The sequence below is a fragment of the Anopheles funestus genome, chromosome 3RL, assembly GCF_943734845.2.
Source record: "Anopheles funestus chromosome 3RL, idAnoFuneDA-416_04, whole genome shotgun sequence".
In the NCBI taxonomy this organism is placed as follows: Eukaryota; Metazoa; Arthropoda; class Insecta; order Diptera; family Culicidae; genus Anopheles; species Anopheles funestus.
The window spans coordinates 66,371,707-66,395,419 of record NC_064599.1 but is presented as its reverse complement, the minus strand read 5'-3'; the positions used below and the strand labels follow the sequence as shown (position 1 = coordinate 66,395,419).

At 40.4% G+C, this 23,713-nt stretch overlaps 1 protein-coding gene across 5 annotated transcripts in view; it reads left to right on the top strand.

Annotated features, from left to right (window-relative positions):
* The window catches only part of LOC125769770 (nyctalopin-like), a 266,449-nt gene that overhangs the window by 138,929 nt on the left and 103,807 nt on the right, over nt 1-23,713 (top strand). For 2 of the 5 annotated variants that reach the window (XR_007419105.1, XM_049438620.1), the window contains exons 1-2: nt 9,621-10,053; nt 10,905-11,440. The exons of 1 other annotated variant lie outside the window; for it this stretch is intronic. The gene's annotated coding sequence lies outside the window, so the exon portion shown is untranslated. Of the gene's footprint in view, nt 1-9,620; nt 10,054-10,904; nt 11,441-23,713 lie in introns of those variants that run through there. 2 more of the 5 variants (XM_049438621.1, XM_049438622.1) reach the window with 2 other exon arrangements.

Sequence of the window (23,713 nt, the reverse complement as noted above, 5' to 3'; positions counted from 1 at the left end):
TGGGAGCAAAATTCGTCCGTATTTTATATCAATAGTACCTCACCATTCTCCCCTTACCCCAAGGGTGCTTCACTAGGTTTTTGGTGGGTGCATTAGAATTTATAGTTATTGCCTGCAAACATATCTAGCAGACTTGCATAGAGTCAGCATCAGGCCACTAATAAAAAAAAAGGAAAAATACTAACCTCCTCTTCCATCACACTTAACCCTGGGCGGCCCTTTCTAATTGCGATCCAATCGTTCACCCAGTGAGGCATTCCGCTAGTGCATTGTGGCAGCTTTCAATTGTTTGTTTGTTTGCCGAGCAAGTACCAGCGAATGGGAGGGCCACAAAAAAGAAGAGAAAAAAACGGGTGGGCTGGAATCATCTTATCCCAACGGGGTCATCGGCAGGTTATGAAAAATGTTGATCCTCCACTCAGCAGGTATGAGAGTGAGCCGTATTTTTTTTTTGTTCTCCATCACTTCTCGCTAGAAATACTCGAAACTGTGCGCTTGATGTCATAAATCAAACGTGGGCGAATGTCCCATTTACCAGTTTTCGAAAGAACGAAATTGATCTTCCCTAACCTTTGCCGAAGGTACTCCGTAGGGTATCCACACGTTCGGTTTGAAATGTTTCATTAAAAACACCCAAATGTCACCTGCGCTTGGGCAGATGGATGAAGATGCAAATTGGCTATTCATTTGAAGAACGATTGAATGAACTTGACATGTGCGTCTAGTTGTTTTGCTTCTTGTGGAACTATATACTCCGGAGGTCTTGGACTCGTTTTCCTTGAATTTGTGTATATTTGAAGCTCGAAGAATTAAGGCTGAGATTTGGAATCGGTCCTTTCGTGTGAAGATCAACCTCTCTAGCTTTATATCACGAGGTACTCACAGAAAGTAGACGAATTTGAAATAGATATTAAAATCGATTTTCGAAATTTATTTGCAATTTGTATTTCTGTACTCTGACAGAACTCCAGAACTCCAATAAAAGAATAAATACAGCCCTTAAGCTTTTTCCTGATAATAGAAGCTTTCATTGATATTAAATAACAATAATGATCTAGCTCAGTACTCTGTACTTGCCAAACACAAAACAGCATATTACCATTGAAATGTGAATAAACAATCCAAACTAAGGACAAGAAAAAAAACACCATTTTAAACTAACCACTCTGCCATCTTCAAATCTATGGTGTTGCGTGAAACGAAGCAAAACTAATGCTGCAATTGTTTGCCGTGCCCGTTCACGAATTGACAATGACACCATTTCTGCTACACTTAGAATAATGACGATGGAAGGCTTCGCCCTAATTTTTAATGCACTGTTTGCTGCACGTTGTACATCTGCTAGGAGCATTTCACACTTCGCTAAATACTTTATTTCTAGAACCAGAAGCATTCTAGCACAATTCTAGGTCAAAGGTGTGCCGGTTTAAGGTTGAAAGACCACAGTGAAAAGTGTTAGGTCCTGCTTTTGTGTGAGATATTTCTTCACGTGAAAGTGATCATTCTTCACTGTTCACAGCACTGCTTTGGTAGCACTATCACACGTGGCACTTTGAGGATGGGCATCTCACTTCCATTAAGTCCGTACAATACATTTAATCGTAGGCCTCTTTTTTCTTACTCTCTCCTCGCCGAACAATGGCGTGCCTAAGCCGTGGAGCCATAATTTAAGGGATTTTGCGTAACTATTGCCGAAATTCGTTCGAAATCGTTTCCAAATCATTCACCACTTACACCAACTCTGGTGGATGGTGTCGATGTGGCGTTCCGTGAGCTTCGAGCACAATTTACGGCTGACATTTATGGTGGCGAAATACTTCCGGTCGGTTGCACGTTTTCTCCTCGGCGAAGAGGCTCATGTTTCTAATGCCACAAGGCACAGCTCCTGTATGGATGTAGCGTCCAAGGTTTCAATCATCACCATCGTCATCACTACACCAACGGCAGCAAAAAAAAAGAGAGCGTCCATACCATGGAATGAAGGTTTCCAATTTTTATGACACTTTTGCGGTGTGGATTTGGTTTTCAATAAAAAGCGGATTTCCACCGTACATCGGTTCCATCGGTGCGATATATTCGATCGGCACGGTGCTTGGTATCGGCTAAGTACGGATTTTATTACCATCCCCACAGTCTGATGGAGTAATGCCGGCAGCCCTATGATTTATGGGTGGCTTTTGCTGGAGAAAAAAAACGGCACAAGGATATCAGGTTTTCAAAAGGTTCTTCCACTACCGATTCGATTCCCTTGTAAAGATGATTTGAATAATTTTTAATGAAACATATTTTGTGGTGGCGTGTTTTTCTTTCATTCTTCGGTGTGTAAAGTGTAGCAATAAAGCCATTAGCTGGTGTCGTTGTATTTCAGCCACGAGCTAATAAAGCTGTAAAACTAAACTAATGCAACCGTAATAACGTAAGATCAAAGACTTCTGGCAGTGAAAGAAAGGAAAACTAATCACTCCATTAGGATGGTTGTAAACTTTGTGTGTAGATTGTTTTAAAATAGAGTTATTTATGACATCTGTCTAGAATAGTTATGATAGTAAAATGTAGGATACGCACAACGCTTCTTCTTACTTGTAGAAGAAATTTTGTTCCTGTTCCTTCAAGCTGATCAACATTTAAAGATCATCTTTTAACATCGACTTTGAATTTCTGTTGTAGTTTATAAGCATATTAAACACGATCTTTCTATGGTACAATCTGGAGCTCATCGGAGACATGATCATGGTGTTGGTTCTCTGTGATTGGTCTTATAGATCACCGAATTTGAATCTAATCTCATCTGAAACAATGAGTTCTCCATATGTTCTCCATAGTTCTTCGCATGCTCTTCTTCAAACACTAATTGCACAATCTGTGTCTAGAACGGAAGATGTTGTTCTATCAATTTCAGGATGTGTCAGATCTCTTACATTATAAGAGAAATTGCATCTCCAAAAAGTGCTTTTACTCTTCAACTCATCGTTGGACTTTGCGCTACATCGAGGACGTCGAAGTCTGAGCAATTCAGTTGTCAAACAAACAATTTCGTCTTTGATTGTACGATCATAGAGGAGATCGTAGAGAATTCACCAATATGGCAGATGCGTTTTAAATTCTTTGATTGACTCATTTGAAAGGGAAGATATGGAGACCTGTCCAGAAATCTTGTAGCAGATTGTAATAATCACTTGCATGTCTCTGGAGGAGATTGTAGACGCTTAAGACAGTAAATCATCAATATTCTCGATGGATATAATCCATCCAGAGACATATTAACAATCTAAAATCCCGAAAACTACGAGTTGGTTCAGGATAGTCTTTGCAAGATAAAACAGAGTTTGTATGATGCTGCTCGCCTTGGGAAAACGAGATATTAAATGACAAGCATGTGATCTAGCAGTTAGTTAAGTCTAAAAGAACAATGCAGACCACTTGCATGAGAGAAATGTAAACAAAACTCAAATTGTTTTAGAGCTTTCAGCTCTTGTTTCCCATTTCTAGAAAGATTATTATAAAAATGGACATTTCTTCTTTTATGCCCATGTGTATTTAATTTACAATTCCTAAAGTAACCACTTCAAAAAATTAACAACCTCAGTTTTCCAGCTCATCAGCTGCCGGCATGTAGTACGTTTCATTTCTCTTTGCTTTGGCATGTCACAGAAGAAAAAAAACATCCCCCAACTACTACATCACCTGAATGACAAACTTCCGTAAAAGTAAACCACACATCGGTCTGCAATGGGCAGGAAAAATGATTGCAAATAGTTTCTTGCATCATCTTCCCCATCATCGTCATCATCAGGGCCGTACGGTATCGTTCCGGTGTTCTGTTTTTCGGAATCTCGGTACAACTTCTTACTTTCGGTTGATGAACCCAACAGTAGGGTTTGTGCGGGTATATGTATTCCCTCGCAGTATCTGGGTCAGTGGGCTGTTCCCGGTACCGTTCCCTAACATTCATAACTTTAATTAAATGTATTCCTCCAATTCTCCAGCACAAGCACTGCTAGATTTCTGACTCACCAGGGAGGTCATATTTTCCAGTAGATTGTCTATGTGTGTGTTTCAGTCTTAAGAAGCAGCAAAGTACTTCTAACGTATGTCGCATGGTACGAATGCTAGACACCTTACCTTCTTGCTTTCCCTTCATACCGACCGAACCGACCGTGGAACAATGTAGTGAAAATGCGGCTTTTGCAAAAGTTTCACCCCACACCCAGAAGGACTCCCTTGATGGTGGTCCGGAACAAAGTGGCAAAGTGGTGGCGAGCTGCAGTTAAGCAAGGAAATCTAGCGCATAAAGTAATTACACTGCCTGTTGGAAGGACTGATGTGATATAAGGAGGCAACAAAGCAAAAAAAAGGAACCAAAACGAACAAAGCGGAAAATTTACTCGCTTGAGAACAAGATTCCGAATTTGAAGTTTCTTTCTTCTATTTTTTTGTTTTTACTAAGTTTGTGTATGTGTGTGTGTGTCGTAGTAAAACTTCATCACAGGATCTGAATCGAGAAGCAAGATTTGGATTTTCCTTGGTCAAGTTATCTGGGAAGAAAATAGTAACCATGGCAAACGGCCACAGCAGACCGGGGACCGGCCAAAAGGAAGAAAAAAAAAATAACGCCGTTCTCACTTCGCATTAATTATTCCTGCACGTTGACGTTGTGTTTTTATTTTCACCGTTTTCCACGCACAAAGGAAAACAAAAACGCGACAAAGACACCTTGGTTGCCATTGTGTGGAAAAGTCTTGCAAGTTCCAGTGTGCCCAAAGGGCGATAAATGAGCAATCTTCACAGCACTGGTTTGTGTTTCGTGGACTTTCCGCTTCCCATTCCCAACGTTCGCACCAACGAACCCAATCGGATATAAAGATTAAATGAGAATTACTCACCGAGTTTTCTTGGGTTCTCGAAAATCTCGCCTGCGGCCTACCGGTTGTCCTGGGCCGAAAAACCAATCCCGTGGTTATCCCGTAATTCCTGTCCGTCAGCGTCCGGAGTAAGTGGATTTGGAAGGGTGGTGGGGAGGTCGGCAAAGTGACAAGGTGGGAGGTGTTGTTTCTCAAGCCTGAGGGGTGATTATTTTTTTGTAGATAAAATTTACCCTCACTTAAGTCAGCCACACCAAGCCGGTCGGCAGGCTTTTTCGGGGGGCAAACTGTTGTTGGTGATAAAAGTTTATGACTCTGCATCACTTCCGAAATTGAAGCTGGCCACTGGGAAAGTGATGCGAATCGGGAGAGGGAAAGAGAGAGAGAGAGAGAGAAGAAAAAAAACTTCACCCGGTAAGGACACTTATTCGTGGGCTTCGCGTACGAAGGATGACACAGTCTGCTGGCTGTAAAGTTTGGCTGCTTTTGTTGCTTGTCTTATTTAAATTTGCCGCTCGGTAGGCATGGATGCTAGACCGTGAAACCAGGCTTAGCCACCACCGTCACCACCAAGGAGTAGAGACTTGTTGAGAAGTTGAGAGGGTCATCGACCCGATCCTGGAGCCGGTGGAGATCTTGAAAATGTATCGAGGCCTTTTTAAAGGTGTCCGAACGCCGCGTACCGTTGTGTTGTGTTAATGCGCGAAAAATGAGCAATGGAAGTACCTTTTCCTGGTGTAATTTATGGGTTCAGTTTTGTACCATTTTATGTGCCTTTTTTCTGTTGGCTTTCAATGTTGCCCTTAAATTTCGTACTTGTCAGTAAAACGTTCGTACTACCGCGAACTTGTAGGATGTGATATTTTTTTGTGTGGAAAAAGACCCGATCTACAGCACTGCCATCTTGGAAGTGTGACAGCGAGAGAGAAAGAAAGAGACAGAAAGTAACGCACATCGTTAGAAGGAACGATATTTCACGCTTCACGCTTTCGTGCGCCAGCCGTCCAAGAAGAGCTCGACAAAAAGGACGAAGGATTTTTGTTTTTACCGTTGCAAGCTTTCTTTTCGGAACTAACCTACCAACCCTCCACCTGTACCGACCGTAAAGAACCAAGAAAAAACGGAACGGTTTCCAGTTTCGTTTATTAACTGGAGCGTACCGACGTGTTGAGAATTGAGTGAATGGTGCACAAATGTACTGTGGGCTGTCCATAACCCGAATACACCGAGCGCGAACCATCCGCGTGCCCTGCGAGGTGAAAATTTATTACATCTTTTAAGTGTGGACCAGTTGTGGTGAAAATTTCTCACTCACTACGCATCGTTTCCCGATGGAAGGAAGGTTGCGTACGTGTACGCGAACGTGACACAATCCCACCGTCGTAGCTTCAGCGTAGCGTCGTGTGATGTATTTATGGTCCACTTCGAAACCAAGTTTCCCGAAGACGCTGCCACCGTTTCTTTTGCGAGCTACACAGGTGTTTACAGGATGCTGCTAAATGCAGCTCACATTTTATGAACTGTTGGAAACGCTGTTCCGTTCGTACGGTGTGTAGAGTGGCTGTCAATCTACCCAGTCGGGAACAAAACTACTGGTGGCATGTCAGCTGTGAGTGGCTTAGATTAAGCGCTTGTTCATGGTGCGGTGAGCTGTGCTATTTGACCCGAATGCATTAAAATGCACTTTCTTTATGGTTGACAATTTTTGGGTACAACAGCAAAATTCTATTAAGAAGGAGATTTATTTTAAAGATTAAGCACGTGAATAATAACCACGTTTCTTTTGTGAGAGGTAAGCGAAATAACATTCTTTCTTTTATTGCTTCATTTTGACATTTAATTCATGCTTTATGTGTGTCTTTTTGTCCATTTCCTTATTTTACTTTATTATTATATTTCTTTATTTCTATCTTATTTTTGTTTCTAAATTTTTTTGCTTCTTTGTTTCTTTATTTCTTTATTTTTTATTTCTTTATAAAGAAATAAATTATTTTTTTATATTTTTTATTTCTTTTTTTAATTCTTTTTTATTTGCTTGTTTCTTTGTTTTATTATTTCTTTGTTTATTTAATTTTTTCGCGTTTGATTAGTTTTCTTTTATTAGTGTTTAATTTTCTTTTTATTACAATATTACAATTAAAAATCACTTATTAAAATCGATCGAATCTCTGTTACATCTTTTAAAAGGAAAAAAACTTCCTGGATTAAAACGCTGAATGATAAATTAATTGGATTGTATCATGTATATCTCAATCGAAGCTTCCGCTTGGTGGCATTTGCTTGTTTCATCTATTACCATGAATTGATATGAATGTTTTTTTCCCTATCATCTTCCGAAAGTGAAATATATCCAGTTCGTATTCGTTCCAAGGGTGGAAATTGTACGCCGTATAACATGATGGACAGCGCGAAGAGATGGAAAACTCAAACAAAAATTAGAGATGGAAGGGAAAGAAAGAAGTACAACAGAAAACCACAAAAGTTTCCGATTCCGAGGTGCGGGACCCGAAACTGACAAATGAACGTCTTTAAGGGGACGCCTTGAGAGGGGTGTCGGGAAGTAGCAAGTGGCACGTAAATAAGTGTCACCTTTTTTATTTGATCATTAATATTCTATAAATATTATGGATGTGAATGATATTATTCTCACATTCATTTTGCTTACCTTTTGTCCATCTTTCTAGCGCGGTTTTCCTGTTCTGTTCCTTCGTTCCGATCGCACACTTTCTCATTTCTTCTGTTTGTATACAAAAAATGAGATGTGGTTGTGTTTTCTCTTCCTCCTTTGGTTTTGCTTTCATTCTTCCTAACCCTCGGTTCATATTGTTCGCCGTTCTATTGACGATCGTTCTCGCGCTCTAATGTTAGTGGCTGTATAATTGCGTCTTTGTATGGTCCGTGTGTTTGGCGCTGTTATGCTTTCATTATGCCGAAATAAGGTATCTCATTAATATTCCTTTTCACCGTAGACGTTGCTTCGGGGTCTCCAGCGTCCGGTGGGGCCGTGCTCGCTCCGTAAACAAACATTAAAGCCAGTGTTCCAGAATGCACGACGGCGATGGCGCGCAGTTGAGAATCGTTCGTATTTTGATGAGGTGCGGGTGTGAAAAATTAAAGTGTGAGTCTACAAGGGCGCATTTTGCCGGACGGAAGCGTCCGGGTGGGTGTTGTATGTGACTGTTTGAATATTAATAAAACTTATGCATCATTCAGCTTGAACCACCTAGCCAAGTTGACAGGAATGGGAGAATGGTGCAGCAGAAGCAAGGAAAACCACTTGCAATCCACAGGCGGTCGGGGAGAGTCTCTTCCGTTTTTGGGGCTAACGCATACATGCCGGATGGATTGCGTCCGTTATCTGATGAGATGGGTGTATTTTGCTTTCCAATCGAGTAAAGTGAAGATCACAGCGGGCACAGGGCAAAGCCTCAAGGGCTGCACGTTAGTGATTAAAATACTTGTGCACAACAGCAGAGGCGAGAATATGGGTTTTGCAGCTTTAATATTCACGAGCACTGGAAGACCATCATGGAGGTGAAGGATGTGTCTAATAGAATTCAAGAAGCTCGCTTTAATGTGCCCGGTAAAAGCTTCGTAAATACTTCACCTGCATCATGCAGCAGTAGCATTACTGGCATATATTGGGCTACTTAAGAATATTTTAAAATGGCATTTTTAAAGAGAATTTTTAAATGGCTGCAACGGACCTACACTTTGCTTTTTTAAAGCGAGCAGACACTTTGAATATTTATTCATATGAGTTAGCAAATATAGTATGCTGGATTAATTTAACATAAATGTTACAAAAATATCAAAAAAATTAAATCCGTTTAGAACTGGAGTAACATTATCGTTTATTCAAATGTCAAATGTATATTATTCTATTTTTGTTATGTTTACGATCTTTCACTGATGGTAATATCAAAACTTTATTTTATGTTAGTCGAGTTTTAATTAACAATTGATTTAAACAATGATTAGAGTGATTTAATTGCAATTTATTTATTCTTGTCCCGTCATTTTTGGCAAGGTTTTGGCCTTTGGCATTGCCGGCATTAATACAAGTATAAAAACATGAAACTTTTGTGTCGGTTGTTTAGGAGGAATTAGCAGAAAACTTGAAAACAAAAAAGGCGTAAGAAATAATATGGTATTGTGCTAAAAGAAATTATTTTATTTTAATTTTTGAGTTCGCCAAAAACATGTATAATAATGTGCCTAAAAATATGTAAAAAATATAGCTATTGTTTTTTAAGTGCATATCTCGCAGAACAACACTCCTTCCTATCTCTTCAACTTATAAACTAACATATAAATAACATATAAAAATAATCCGTTTATTTGTATATACTAAATATACAAGTACTAAATTGAGAAATAGAGACACACAAAATCAACCGAAAAAGGATTTATTATTATTAAAGTGAAGTATTATTAAAGTGAAGTAAATATTAAAGTGAAACATGAGCAAAAGAAAGGACAAAGTAAAAGCACCCTTATAACGTGAGCATAAAATGCCATAACATATGCCTTGTTGCAGCATAACCTCTCACCGGTTCGTCGCTATGCGAAGAATGCGAACGGCTTCGCATCGCAGTCACTCAGCCACCCGCTACGGAACTCAACCCCCTTTTAGGGTGAGTGTAGCCATGGAACCATAACTGAGCTACAATGAAACCGGTTCTCGTCGCTCGGGTATGCCGCAGCTTCGGGTTGTTGCCGAAGTTCGTGTTTGGCTGCTGTTTGGTCGTCAGCGGCCATCGATCGGATCCGCCGGTAAGGGTGGCATAACGATTGAGGTTATGCGACACGGGACGCAAAACCACGACGACGACGACGATGACGGCGGCCTTCCACTGGCACTATGGTTCTGTGGCAATGTGATGGATTCTGGAAGAAGACACACACGCGCCCTCGGTTTCAGTTTGCTTTCTGCCACGGTGCGAAGCACGCGCGTTTTGTCGTTTCGCTCGCTCGGTACGGTCTTGGTGTGTTCGGTTCGAATCGCGTAATATATTACGCGTACGTATTATGCTGGGTTGACGAACGACACGCAAACGGCCGATGTTGTTTTGGGTGAACATGTGAAAGCGCATTTGTGTTATTTTTTTCTCCCATTTTTTGTTGTTGCTGTTATACTAAATCGATTTACCGGTTTTCTTCGATGAGCTTTTTTGGGTGACTCCACCCGGTAAGTGGACACCGAACGATGCATTTTGCTCGGTGCAACAAAGCAACAGAAAGAGTGTGTGTTTGCGTGTGTGTGTATAGATGTGCATGATGGGCATACAAAATAGCAAACGGGACGAAAATCCAATTCAGTCAAATTAGCGAAAGGAAAAGGTTCCACGTTTGTTAGTGTTTTTATTTTTTTCGATTTTTTTCCTGTACTAGCATGGATTTTCCAACCGGAAAGGTAGCGGTGCAGGAACAGGCGGTAAAAAATGTATTGCAACAAGCGGTAGTAGTTTGTTGATGTTCACCCGGGCACACCGGGCACGGTTAGGAAGGCGAATGCTTTGCGCAAGCAGAGCAGTTAGGAATTTTCTGCATGCAAATAGTGAAGTGTTTGCCATTTTGCACGGTTTCAAACATAAGCAAACATACACACTCGCACACATTTAGGTGGCCATATTTGTTATGCTAATCTAGTTTAATTGAATGCACAAACGTTACGGTACGCCCCAAAAACGTTCGAGTTCTCCGCTAGCAGTTCTCCGTTGTTTCCAGCACACACACACACATCCACAAATTTTATCCGATGGTTTGTGGGAAAAATGTGTTTTCTAGTGTTTCCTTCCCGTTAGTTAGATTGGGTTTTCTGAGGTTTATGAAAACGGGCCGCGTCTGTGTTGGGGAGGTGATTTTATGCGCTTAAGTAAACGTGAAGACATGAAGCGCATCCAAATCGTTGTACTTTGGTTTCGGTAGTGAGAAAAAAAAGGAAGAAAGTGATTTCGTTTATAGTGATTGTGTTTCGTACTAGGTAAAAGATTAATTTCTGATGTGATACTAAGTAATTTTTTTTGTATTTGCTTGTAGATTCTTAAACTAAAGCAAAAAACAAGCTTGAGTGACCTAGCAAAATAGAAAAAAATAAATCGTGAAAGTGATATTACAGTTTGTGCATGGAAACAAGAAAAGAAAGAATTTAGTTTGAGTGAAGTGAAAATATCTGAGTGTTCCTTCCTATTGGTAGTGTTTTTTTATTATTATGCCATGTTCGGATCGTAAGTGATCCCCACGTCCTGTATTTTTTTTGTAAAAACAGCGGAGATAAGCAACAACGGCCGTGTGAAGCAGAAACACAGACTCTCGACCTCCGACCATACCAACAAGGGCCTAATGAAGATGGCACATTATTCATTGGCAGCAGCAAGCGGACTTACAACAAGCGGTTGCATTTAGCAGTCGGGCCAGTTCGTGAAGCCACGGACGGAAATTAAACGATTCCATGTGATAGAACTCATCCTTCAAGCGTGTTTGTGCTCTTCTTTTCTTCCGGCTTTGAGATAGAGAGAAAGAAAAAAGTAAAAACACGCCATAAGCCACAAAAACGGAAGAGTCATAGCTAAGCGGTAAGTGAACTCTACGGCACTGATTACATCGAAACATGGGATTTCTTTCTTGTGTTTTTGTTTTGTTTATTTTTACTTCTACAATCAACTTGTGTGATGGGCAACTCTTTGCATCGATTGCAAAACAGTTTTGCAATGGAAAAAAAGGCATAATGAATGGTGGCCATTGATTAATGTTGGGTAGTTTCCAATATGGGTGAGGCACATTTTATGCTAATTATTTGATTGTATGTATAGTTTTTTGTTGCGCTTACACCCTTTTACGCGAAACCAGAACGTTTAATCATGGTGGTTTTGATATTTAACTCGCAGCCCAGAGTTGACATGGCGGGTTCGGTTGAGTCGGAAATGAATGTGGCACCATAAATGTTTTTGGTGCTTACTAATGTTGTTCAATTAGTAAAATGTTAATTAATTTATGGATTGAGAAATTAATTAGTGTTTGCACTAGCGTGGCATCATTAAAAGGGGGATAAATTAATAAAAACTTCACTGTAATTTATTGTTTTATGTGAAATAGTTTCTATTCGTTCTTAATGTAAAAGTTAGATAGTAGCGAAGATCCATTCGATGATTTCCATGGACAGTAGTTGTTAAAGTGGCAATTCGTCGGTATTTTCTATAAAGAAGAAAATGAGCCTTCGAAGAAGGTTGATTGTAAGTCAATTTGCTAAAAGGTCTATATTTAAACCAGATGGTTGATACGTTACACGTGCTGAACTGGTCCTAGAGACTGTTTTAGTTTTAGGTTGAGATTAGTGGTATATACTAAAAATCCTTATGATGCTAGAAATTCGTTTTTTTTCAAGCGACATTAAACTCCAAAAATTTGGAACAATAAAAATGGAATTTTAAATTTTTTGCAAAATGTTTGCATGTGAAATATACACATTCTAGACAAAACCTTCGTACATTGCGGCAATATTTAAACCTCAGAATTCCCAGATATACATAAAAGGTTTTGGGCGAAGTAACACAATTCGTTCGTTATTTTGGAAAACTGAGAATATCTGCTAGTCTTCTGTCTTTTCCCATAGATGGATGGAGATAATAAAATATTCTTACAGTAGTCAAGAAATATAAGAAATATGCCCGATACGTTGGTATATGTGGTCGCTGGTGTCATACGACAGAACAGGTATCAAATCCTTTCCGAATCGTTCACAAAGCTGGAATTGATTATCCGATTTTGTGGTAAAAATAAGTCTAATATACCAGATATGGCCGGCATGACCTTATGTAGGTATACTAATAAAAAAGAGAATGAGAGAGATATAAAAGAGAGACAGAGAGTGAGAGAGAGAGAGAGAAAGAGAACAAGAAATGAGAAGTAAAAGAAACATACAAAAAAATGTAATTAGTAACTGACAAAAAATGGAGTCAAGAAATTGAAAATCGTCTGATCTTGTGATGGGGACTAATCCTTTTGTTGATCACGAAGCCCTCACGTTGTAAAAAAATTGTGAAAAATGAAATAAATAAGAACAAATAGGTTTTATTTTAAAAACATGAATTTGAAAGCTCGGAAACCTTCTTACTCACCAATGGAATCAATTAAAGAATTACTCAAGAAATCGTATATGCCATGCTCCGCAGTCTTCTTTAGGTTTTATTTCCCTTGTAAGAACTATGGAAGTACGTGGCACAGTTTTTGAGAGTTATTTGAAGATCGCGATCAACTGGTAATCGTAAATGTCTCACTATTATGTGAGTTTACTATGTTTGATGGTGCCTTAGCCTTTATTTTAATGTTTTAAAAATTAGTCATCAAAAGACAATTCATGTTGGGTAATTTTGAGTTACAGAACTAACCTGTGTCTGGTTAAAAGAAACAAAAATTAGACAAATAATATAATCCACTACCTTGTAAATTAATTTCCGATGCGGTCATTAGCAGCATAAAATTTTAGTTTCATAATTAGAGTAAAAAAAATCCTCCCCAAAGTCCACAATAATTCTCTGTGTATTTTTATACTTATTTGCGTCTTTAATCCGATAACTTTGTCGTCCACTAGGTTTCGGGCGCACAGTTTTTTGTCAGCACTTTATCTTCGCTCGGGACCGAGGCGGGGTAAGGATTATGCTCGGTATGGGAATTAAATAATGCACTAAACCCCTAGCGTGTCATCGTGCCGTGCCGAGGGCTTAGTAGCAGTAAAAGTAGTGTCACTGCGAAAAAAAGGGGTCGCCCGGACGGCTGTCCTATGCGATGCGAGTGATTAATAACTTACGCCCGCCAAAATTCCACCTGTCTCCACGGGGAAAGTGTCCGACCCGCCTGAAAGACAACACTCAAACTCGCATGCCGAAAAACTTAAAGACAGATCGTTTGTTCTCACATTCGTCAGGTGAAATACCACGTTTCAGGTTGGCCTGGTGTATCTTTTAGTGGTTTTTTGTTTTTTTTTTTATTATTGTCTTTAGTTATCTTGAAGGAAAAGGGCTCAATGAAAAACGGGGACGGGGAAAAAACACGCGAACGTGTTGAGTTTAAAATGGAATTTTCACTCGAATTTAACACCATCAACCACGCACAAATATAATACACGAACGAAACTGACAGCTGAACATTTTTCGTTCCTTTTTTTTGGCGAAGAAGAGAAGAGAAAAAAAACCTTGTTTTGGTGATCCTTTTGCTGCTTTTGAAGCATTGCTAAGCGGATAAAACTTTTTCACCAAACGCCAGCGTCTTTAAGACGTTTCGGGCCAAAAATGGGATTATTGGTGTGCGGAAATTGACCGTCCGGCTGGGTGTGTATGTGTGCCTGTTGGTTTCACCTTCAACCGGAAGCACCGGTGCGGAACTCCCGTGGGACATTAGCGAACCCAGGCTCTGGGAGGGGTTTTCCCCATCGCGCGTGGAAAATGCCAAGCTGCCTCTGCGAAAGGAGCAAAATGGGACGCCTCCCCCTTCCCACCCGCATTCCCGGATGTTTCGGTTCGTCTCGTGATTACATGATCTCGTACGGGAATCGGTTCGAAGTCCTTTGTCTTTTGACGTTGTCGGGCCGTTTGCGTGTCCGTGCCAGTAGGCAAAGAGAAATTGAATTATTGTTGGCGCAAATTTAATTCAATTTGGGATTTACGAGAATGGGCTGAGTATTTTGCCTTCCCTCTAACCCCCATCGCTTAAGGCACTGCCAGTGGGAAGGTTGTTCGGGGCCAAATTGTGGTAAAGACGAAAATCAGCTTGCGGCCGATAGAAAAACGGAAAAAAGAAAAACTCATTTTATCATGTTTGTGTGTGTGTGTGTGTGTAGTTGTTTCAGTTTTTCGTCTGCCTTTGTTTGTTGGGAAATTCAGGAAAATTTGTTGTGTTTTTCCGTGTCAGAAAGAAGTCATTTGATGGCATAAATCATGGACACTGATGAAGGTTTGAATGTGAGAAAAAGTTTTTATCCAAAAAAAAAATACCCTTTTTTGTGCCGAGGAAATCGGGAAAACTCTTTTCGGGACCGTGAAAAACACACCCACACACACACACACACACACACACACACACACGCACACAGGCTGGGGAGAATGTCCTGGACGGTTATCGAATTCCACGCATAAATTGCTTCCCAAGCGTTCGGGTCCCTCATCAGTAGCAGAGGTAGCGGTCGGTTTAGTTCCTTGGGGCGGAAAATTTTATCAAAAATATCTATAACCATGTTTTTTTCTCTCCTCACCTCCTTTTCTGTGCGTGTTTTTCCCCCCATCGTTCCTTCCACCCTTTGACCGAAACCGGTTCGTGGAATTGTTGTCAAAGTCACGCAAAAGGAAGCTAAAAACCCCTTTCGGGGAATTCATGTTTGCTGTTAAGTAGGTGTTTTTTCTTTCCGATCCAACATTTCAATCATTCTGTGCGTATATGGGTGGCCCTTCCAAAGGGAAAAAAGCGCCTTAAACATTTGCGAATTGAATTTTTCAATCAACACCAGTTTTCGGGGAAGAAAATTAAGGATTTTCATTTCATCGTTGCAAACGCTTATACCGACGACCGGTCGTGTGTTTATTGATGGTGTCGTTTTTTATTAGGTTTGTGGCTTTTTTTATTGTTGTTGTTACGCTTCAAGCTCTCTTGGTCACGTTTGACCTCAACTAAAAAATGGCAAAAAATGAAAAACCCACCCACAGACACATATCCCACTACAGGACATGAGTCGATGTTGCGTCAATGCTTGCAAGGGGGCGTTGGAATATCTGCTCGCAGGAAAGGGGAAACCCAAATTCACTTACCTCACCCGAAAAGATCGAAAAGGTAACCACAAATTATCATAAATTTTGGGAAATAGTCTGCGCGAGTGGTTTTCGAAACGGTTTGCGTTGATTTGTGCTACGGGGTTGTAGGAGTTTACTAGAGGCCAGCCATAAAGAAAAGGTGCTAGAAACCATCGTTACCGGCATGTTGTCGTTTTTCTTCACGCTCTACTCCCGATTTTTTGGGTTAGGTTTTCCATGACGATATTTTCCACAACACGTTCCTCACACGTTCATCTTAAAGCATTTTCCAGTAACAGGGAGATAAAGTTTTAAAGAAGTTTGTAAATGGAAAATGACTTTTGTGGTGGTTTTGGGTGAAGCTGGTGTAAAATTTAATTTCGCACAAGTTGATTATGTCTATAGAATATGGCCAAACTTTCACTGTGCTATGAAATCGATATGAAATGTAAATGATACTTTAATATTATTATTTCATTTTTGTTTAAGGGAAAAACGTTTAATCGATAATATTGGTTTCTACTTTTTAATTTCAGAAATATTTTTTAGTTTAGTTCACTCGAATAAAATTTATTTCTTAAAGATTTCGGGTTTATGTAGTAATTGGTATAGGAAATTTCAGTTAAATTAATGTTTCAAAAATATTATAATTATAAACAATTTTTACACTCCAATTTGATTTATGTTGAATAAATCAAAATTGAACTCCATTTCAGTCAGCTCAATCGATACAGAACGGACGTTATTTAGGAACTGAAATAGCTGAACATCATCGTAAATTAAGAAATAAATAAATTAAATTAACGATAATTAGAAAAGAATGATAATTGTAATAAGTTTGGAAAATTATTGGTTATATATAGAGTGTTTGATTTTTTCTGTTTGTCCTTTTCCTTTTTGCTTCGTTTCCCGCTTTTGATCGTCTCTGTAAGTTTCCCAATTGCTTATTATCCTTTTCCCTGTTCACAATCAAAAGAATTATTACGATGGGCTTAAAGTTAAGTGATTCCTTCAATTTCTGTTTCACATGCCATCCATACACGACCGCGGTCTCTATTGCTCCGGCAAATCGATAAAGGCAAACCCTTCCGTCGCAAAGGTTTTCTGGCTTTTTCCGAAAAGGAAAATTATGCGCTAACGTGAACCCTGGTGTGAGGATGGAGAGTTCGGGCTTGAACTTTTGCACAAATTTGTCGCTCCCGAAAATGGAGTAGTAGTTGAAGGCAGTGACTTATGTTTGGTAGGAAGAGTTAAGTTTCTTCTCTCTCCCCTTTTTCCAGCTATGCTCGTGGCATGGTGTAAGCGTTGAGGGTTTTTTGTTGCTTTTTTTCAAGTAAAGGTTTCAGGAAACAGGGTCTGACTGATGATGAAAGTTACCGTTCGTCTTTCGTTTTTGGGGTAGTTAGGGAAGTAGGCAACCGTACCATGGGACCACCGTTGGAAAAGTGGAAAATTTCATGAAAAATTTCCTTGAATCAAGTGTTTGAGGAAAACAAGAAAAAAAAACACCCCCGAAAAGGAAGCACCAAACGGAAAGGAAAATTGAAAAGTTCCATTAAATTAACCCTCCGCGGTGGAAGGATTGGAATGAGCAAAGAAAAAAAAAACATTGAGTGTCAGACAGGGTTGCTTTTGGGTCGTTGGAAATTGTGTTTTTTCTTCCTCGCGTTCAGTTTGTTAGCAAAAAAAGAAAAGATGCAGTGACAGGGCGTGGAACATTTAACCTAAAAGAAAAAAAGAAATTCATTATTTTCCACATGTTGAGCCCAGTCACTGCCTCCCACAAAGTCCGTACGTTTTTGGGGCGTTTGTTTGGTAATTGTTTAAATTAAATTTTCCTCAAAACGAGCAATATATCAATCAATTACATTCGGCTGCCAAGTGAGCAAAGTCACACCATTCCGTACGTTCCGTGTAACTACCAATTAGTTTGCATCGGAACCGGATTCAGTAAAGGCCACCGACCGCGTTAGTTACTCAATCAGGATGAAAATCTTTTCATCCCGACCCGCTAAGGGGTTTTGGTACCTTCTGGCTAATCCTTTTTCGAGCAAAAACCCCCTCCCCCCTTTCCACATTAGCCGACGGTAAGTTTACCCAAAAGAGGTGTCAAACTATTCAACGGATTACGGTCCGTTTGGCAAAGGGTTGTGGGCTCGAGCAATGTTGACACAATGTCGGTTGGCTGGAAGCCGATTAGCTGGCGTTGAAAAGGCTGGCCGCTACCACTTAAAACATGCAAGAAAGCAAACCCATCATCCCCTTGTTGGTGAATGTCTGTTTGTGTATGTTTGTTCTGCAAAAGGTGTTCTCGAGCTGGTGTAGATGGGAACGATGCCGACACCGACTTGACGCCGTTTCCCGGGAGCATCCCTATTTGCATAATAATTACAAACTACAAGCGGGAAAGCACCTTTAAGGAAGGATGCAGCTGAGCTTGAACCCGAAGGTTCCGGTAAACCTTGATGTATTTTTTTCTTCTTCGGATGCTACTGTTGCTACTATTCTCCACCATAAGCTGATCGAACTCGGCGCGCGATGATTGAGATGATGATGATGGTGATGATGTTGCTGCATCCGCATCTGCAGCTGCAACGTTGTATATTGAGTTTCTACAGCAAAAGGATTAACACGCAACAACCATCCTTTCGGATGGTTGCAAAGAAAAGCCGTCCGACAGCGTGTTGTACGGTGACGTTAAGAAAACACTCACCCAAAGTTGGCGAAGATACCGGAAAAGCCGGAAGGAACTCATCCATTTCGCTGGGAAAGAAGGGAAGCATAAAGGCAGTCAATTGAAACCATCGACCACCGGGGATTATCGAAGCTCAATGCAAAAGCCTTTGAAAGCCGACTGGGTGGCAAACACGGGATGAGGAGGAGAACAAGACCAGGCAGAGACCAGGAAGAGGGGGTTATGTAAACTTTGCAAAACTAATTAATTCAAATCCCTTATAAAAACAAGTTTCTTCACCTCGTGCATCTCCCGTTGGTGGTATCCCAGTGTGTGCAGAGATCCTGCTCGCTTGTATTCCAGACTTCCTTCCGTACATTCGATCGACATCTTTTAACCTGGGATACTATACCGGATATTCACTCCCTTCGGTTTCTTATGGGTTTTAAGCGAATACCCATAGCTTCCGGCTAGCATCCCCGCTACTGGATACGTCCGCAATGATAGCTTCCATAACTATTGCAAAACTCGGACTAAGACCGGGCCAAACAGGAACACACATTATCTGGTAGCTTTACAGCTTTTTGCCACAAACCCTGCTGGAGCACTGCTTACTTCCACTTTTCTTCATTGCAGTGCAGTGGGTGGAATGCAAATAATTCGTCGAAATTTAATGCACTTCCAAGGCAAGGCATGGAAAGATTGGAAAGAGGGTCATAGTAAAAGAGTGGAAAAATTGCTTGTCTTTCTTGTGCTCCAGCAATGTTGACGATGGGCAAACTTATTCTTTTGCTTGGGAAATTATTTTTCCCGTTTTCGCTCATTCTTGTAATATCGAATTTTGCATCCACTGACTGACAGGGTGAATCGAATCGATCAAGAGCTTGTACAAGAAATTGTAATAAGAACTCGAAGAAGTGGAAGAAGAGAGAGAAAAAAAGCACGATGCTATCGCAATTGATTTGTCTTCGCTGTACTTCCGGCACGGTATACTGCCCTAGTTGACCTATATTTCGACAAAAAGTGAGGGAAGCGAAATTCGACCTTCCTCCAGTGCTTGTTACACACTGTTAGTGATGTTTGCGCACACCAATCTTCCGTTAATCACCTTCGCGTAAAGTTTTCAATTTTTCTTTTCCCCAACTCTATCGTGCTCTCGGAGGTTGTTATCGTTTGCTGGCACTTCTTGAAGGGCCAAAAAGGAAACCGCCTTAAGAAAGCATCCCTTGCGCCAATAGGGAACGTACCAGCCAGAAATGCAATTTATCGCCTAATTTACATCGAAACGCGTCACGGGAGATCCCATTTGCAACGAATTCACCGGGTGGCTCTCAGTACAGTTGTGTGATGGCGCTCTAGTTTGGGTAACATTTTTATCTTGTTTCGTGATGGTTTTTTGGGGGATGAGAAGAAGAAGACGCATGCAGACGCCAATGCTTAAAGGACTTCCCGTCAAAACTCGGATCGATCTCGGGTACGCATCCTGAAACGGCTGAAGGACTTTGGACTTTCAACCACTCGGGGGAAAAGTGGGACGCTTTTCCTTTTCGCCGAATACCGATAAGAATCAACTATAGAACGAGAAACGGGTGGAAGAATGAAAGTAGTAAAAAAAACACTGAAGTTAAACAAGACTCAGCAACTTGGGCAAGTGTCAAGCATCGACATCTTCTGTTTGAAGGTGGTGTGTCATCTAATGGTGCTGAGGGAATGGTAAGAAGAGATAGCGAAAGAAAGAAGAAAGAAAAAATAAACACACACCCAAACGGAAGTGACGGAAACAAACGAAGATAGCTGCAGATAGCAGGAAATGGAATGTTGATGCGATGCTGATGCTTTTTGCCTTTTGCGTTTTTTCCCTGCATATCCGTATCGGGTTGCCTTCTGAGACGACCTGGCAGGTGGCGTTGGTGGTGTTGTTAAAGAAGCTGATAAGAAACCTGAACCGGCGGAGCAGCAGCAAAACGATCATTCTCAGGTGTCGTCAGCAGCAGTGGATACGGGTGTATTTATTCCTGTAGTTTTTATTTTCGCGTAAGTGTGTGGTCTCATTTTTCAGCCATCGTGGCTTTTGCGGTATTCGCTATTGTTGAAGAGGGGGTAGGGAAGAGGCTGGTTCGACCGATTTGAAACCGACCGGGTGGCAATCGTTAGAAGTTTTCAGTTGCTTCTATTTGCTAAGGTGGAAAGTTGAAAGCAAATGGATTGCACTTATCACTTTTAATGGAAGTATTATTTCCTTGCTGCTCGATAGTCATTCGCTAGTACTACATTTGTTTGGATTTTTAAGGATCAAATCATCAAAATGGAATTGTTGTAAAAATAGAGTATTAAGATATGGTCCACTCTTCTAGGGGGAGTTTGGTTAATTTATTTACAACCACAAATTGATACTGAATCAACATAGCACGAGAGCTGGAAAAGTAAGATATCGAGTTCTTCCGTTCCAAGGAGTTTGAGGTCCTCTGGTGATCGAGGGTAGAGTCTGGTAGTGAATAACTCATTTTTTAGTAGGCTAGAATGCATGAGACATACAGATTTATGCAGAACTCTTAAGTGTAAAATCTTAATACTTTATTGATTAAGAGCTCAGAGTCCATCATTCTGATGTAATTCCCAAAACAATAGTTCTGGTCGTGATGCCAGCGTTTTCGTTGCACATTTCAACTCTTAATAAAGTCTTAGCTGCTTTAAACAGCTTAACACATATTCAAAAAATTTGAGCTTCTAAAATAATTTAAGATTAAGAGATTAAGGTTCTCGTGAATGATATGAAAATCCTTTGAAATGAACTATAGGGCAACAAATAAACCAGGAGGTAAGAAAGTGAACTCCTCAGATCAAAAACTCTCTTCTGATTCTTAATCAAAAAGTTGTCTTCAGTGCCTAGGAAATAATTTCCAACTTTAAAATTTAAGCCAAACATGTTGTTTCATTAATACGAAAACAAAAGAATTACCTTCATTGGTTTTTTTTAAATTTTTTTCAGAGTTGACTTAAGGACACTATTGCAATTACCTTTTCTTGTGTAAAGTACATCAATTATTTTCACAAAATTCTAGTGTTACTTGATCTCAAGGTCGGAAATCACATTCATACTTTTTAAGAAAACATTTTTACACTTTTGTTTTGTCACGAGATATTATTCCAAACTTAATATTTCCAATCATTTTAACAATTGGTACATAATTTCCAACGTAAAATGGTCCTTTTTCTATTTCTTGTAGCACCTTTTGCCATCGATCTAGTCACATTATCGATTGAGAAGGATATTTTCAAACTCATCTTCAACCGCTGTTGATGATGATGGCCAGTCCGATGAGAGTGGGGGTGTGATAAACGTAAATAAAATTTCAAACACGTCCCAGTGCTAACAGGGAACTCGATAACTGCAGCTTGATTGCATGCATTAAGCTGTCAGAAGCAATCGCAGTGCTGCGTTGGTATCTGCTTTTTTCTTCCTGTTGTTGTACACGATGGAAGGAAAATATTAACCTGTCGTGCATAGAATCCGCGTGTTTGATACTTCCTTACGTTATTTACCTTTGGTGAAATGGAACGAGCGAACTAACTGTAAATATTTTATTGCTTTCAATGCATTTATGGAGAAAAGGAATGAACGAAAAAATAAAAAAAATTGTTCCCGAGCAAGTGAAGGTTGGTTGCGAAAGGATCCAGTTACAAAGAGGAGGTTTCCCTATTCTTCACTATCTGGGTTTTACGTTCCACACGTTAGTCTATTCCAAGAGCGGTGCTTCCGACATTCCGGTACTAGCTTGCCAAACTCTACTCCAGAGCAACATCTCCGGTGGTGGTGCAGCTCTCTTTAACATAATCCCTTGTCGTTTGACAGCCAGATATGAGATGGTAAACACTAACGACAAGGAGGTTTAAGGTACTGGGAAAAGCAAATCCGGTTCGGTTGGGTTGGGCCTTGGAAAAAAAGGTGGATGGGTAAACAAAGTGTGTCTTCATAATGCGTTATGGAAATTGCTGAGCGGCTTTTCCACACCACACGACCGCGTTGCGCGTTGTGTTATTTTCCTCATTGTTACTGGTCTGCAGATCCTTGAGCGCGCCCCCTCTCCATTTAGCACAATGTTAAGCCGGAATTGTTTGGAACCGTTTTTTTTGGGAGGGGAGGGAAGGCAACTAAAGAACGTACGCCAGCAGGTGTGTGTGCGTAGTACGGAATTGAGCATGTTTAAAAATTGTGCGGGAGGACAGGAACAGTGCAAAAAAAGAAAGATAAAAAAAGTACAAAATAAGAACGAGCGAAGACGAGCATAAAAGCATCATGTTACAACGAGATGCTAAGGATCTTCGGGCGGAACCAGCTACCGGCAACAAAACATGACGTTTTCTTTTTTTCGCTTCAAGAAGCAAACAAGGATATGCTTCCCCAAAAGAAAGTAAAAAAGGCTGAAGAAATGATAGGGAAATTCGCAAAAAGGGGGACTGAGGTGGATAAACAAGCTGTTTAAAATGCACGCACCCACCCACCAAGGGAAGCAAACATCCTTCCGTTGTGTCCTCTCTTTCTACACGGACGCGTATGTGTGGGACGCGTGTATTTTGCCTTCTTTTTCGACTAACTCTAAACTTCATACTCAAGCGTTCTAAAGCACTTCCACTTGTTCCCGTGCAGTAGCCAAATGGGATTTCCACACCGTATTTCCATGTTTTCATCCCCGTTTCCTTAATCGTGGCTAGGATGATTTGTGCCACGACTGTCGGTTGCATGTAAAGGCATTTAACAACGAAACGAAATACAAAAAAAAAGAAACTAAACGAGACGGGAAAGGCTCTTAAAGAAATTGCTCGCAAAGCGGCGCTAGGCGCTTCAAACACGGCCACACGGCTTCAAAATCTTTCTCTATTAACGCACCGTAGGGCTTTGGGAGTGGTTTTTGAAGGACGCTCCCCCCTAGGTAGCTTCAAGAACCGGAATAATGTGAAGGCACGAAGCATACGGTGCAGTTTTGTGTGCTTTTTTGCTTCTGCAGCAGCATAGCACACGCGTTGTTGGTGTAGGGTGAAGAAATTTTTTAATTAAGCAAAGAACGGTAATTTCCCGAATGAGTGTGGCGAAAAAAAAACAAGTAATGTACAGGGTGATGCAGTTGTGTGTGAATTGAAGTGAATTACATAAGCAAATTTAGCCACCCGTAACGCCGTTGGGGGTGGTTTCGTTTTGCTTAGTGTCTAGGAGGTAAGAATTATAAAGAAGAAAAAAAACAACATTTTGGTTTGATGTTGTGCGCTCTGATTTGATATGGCTAAGCTCTTGTTTCTTGGGATGGGATAAAGGATGCAAGTTATTAACCGTTTTAGAAGCATTGCACAGTAAAACGTTTTATTACACTTAGTGACTTTATTCTGCAGAATTTCGAAAA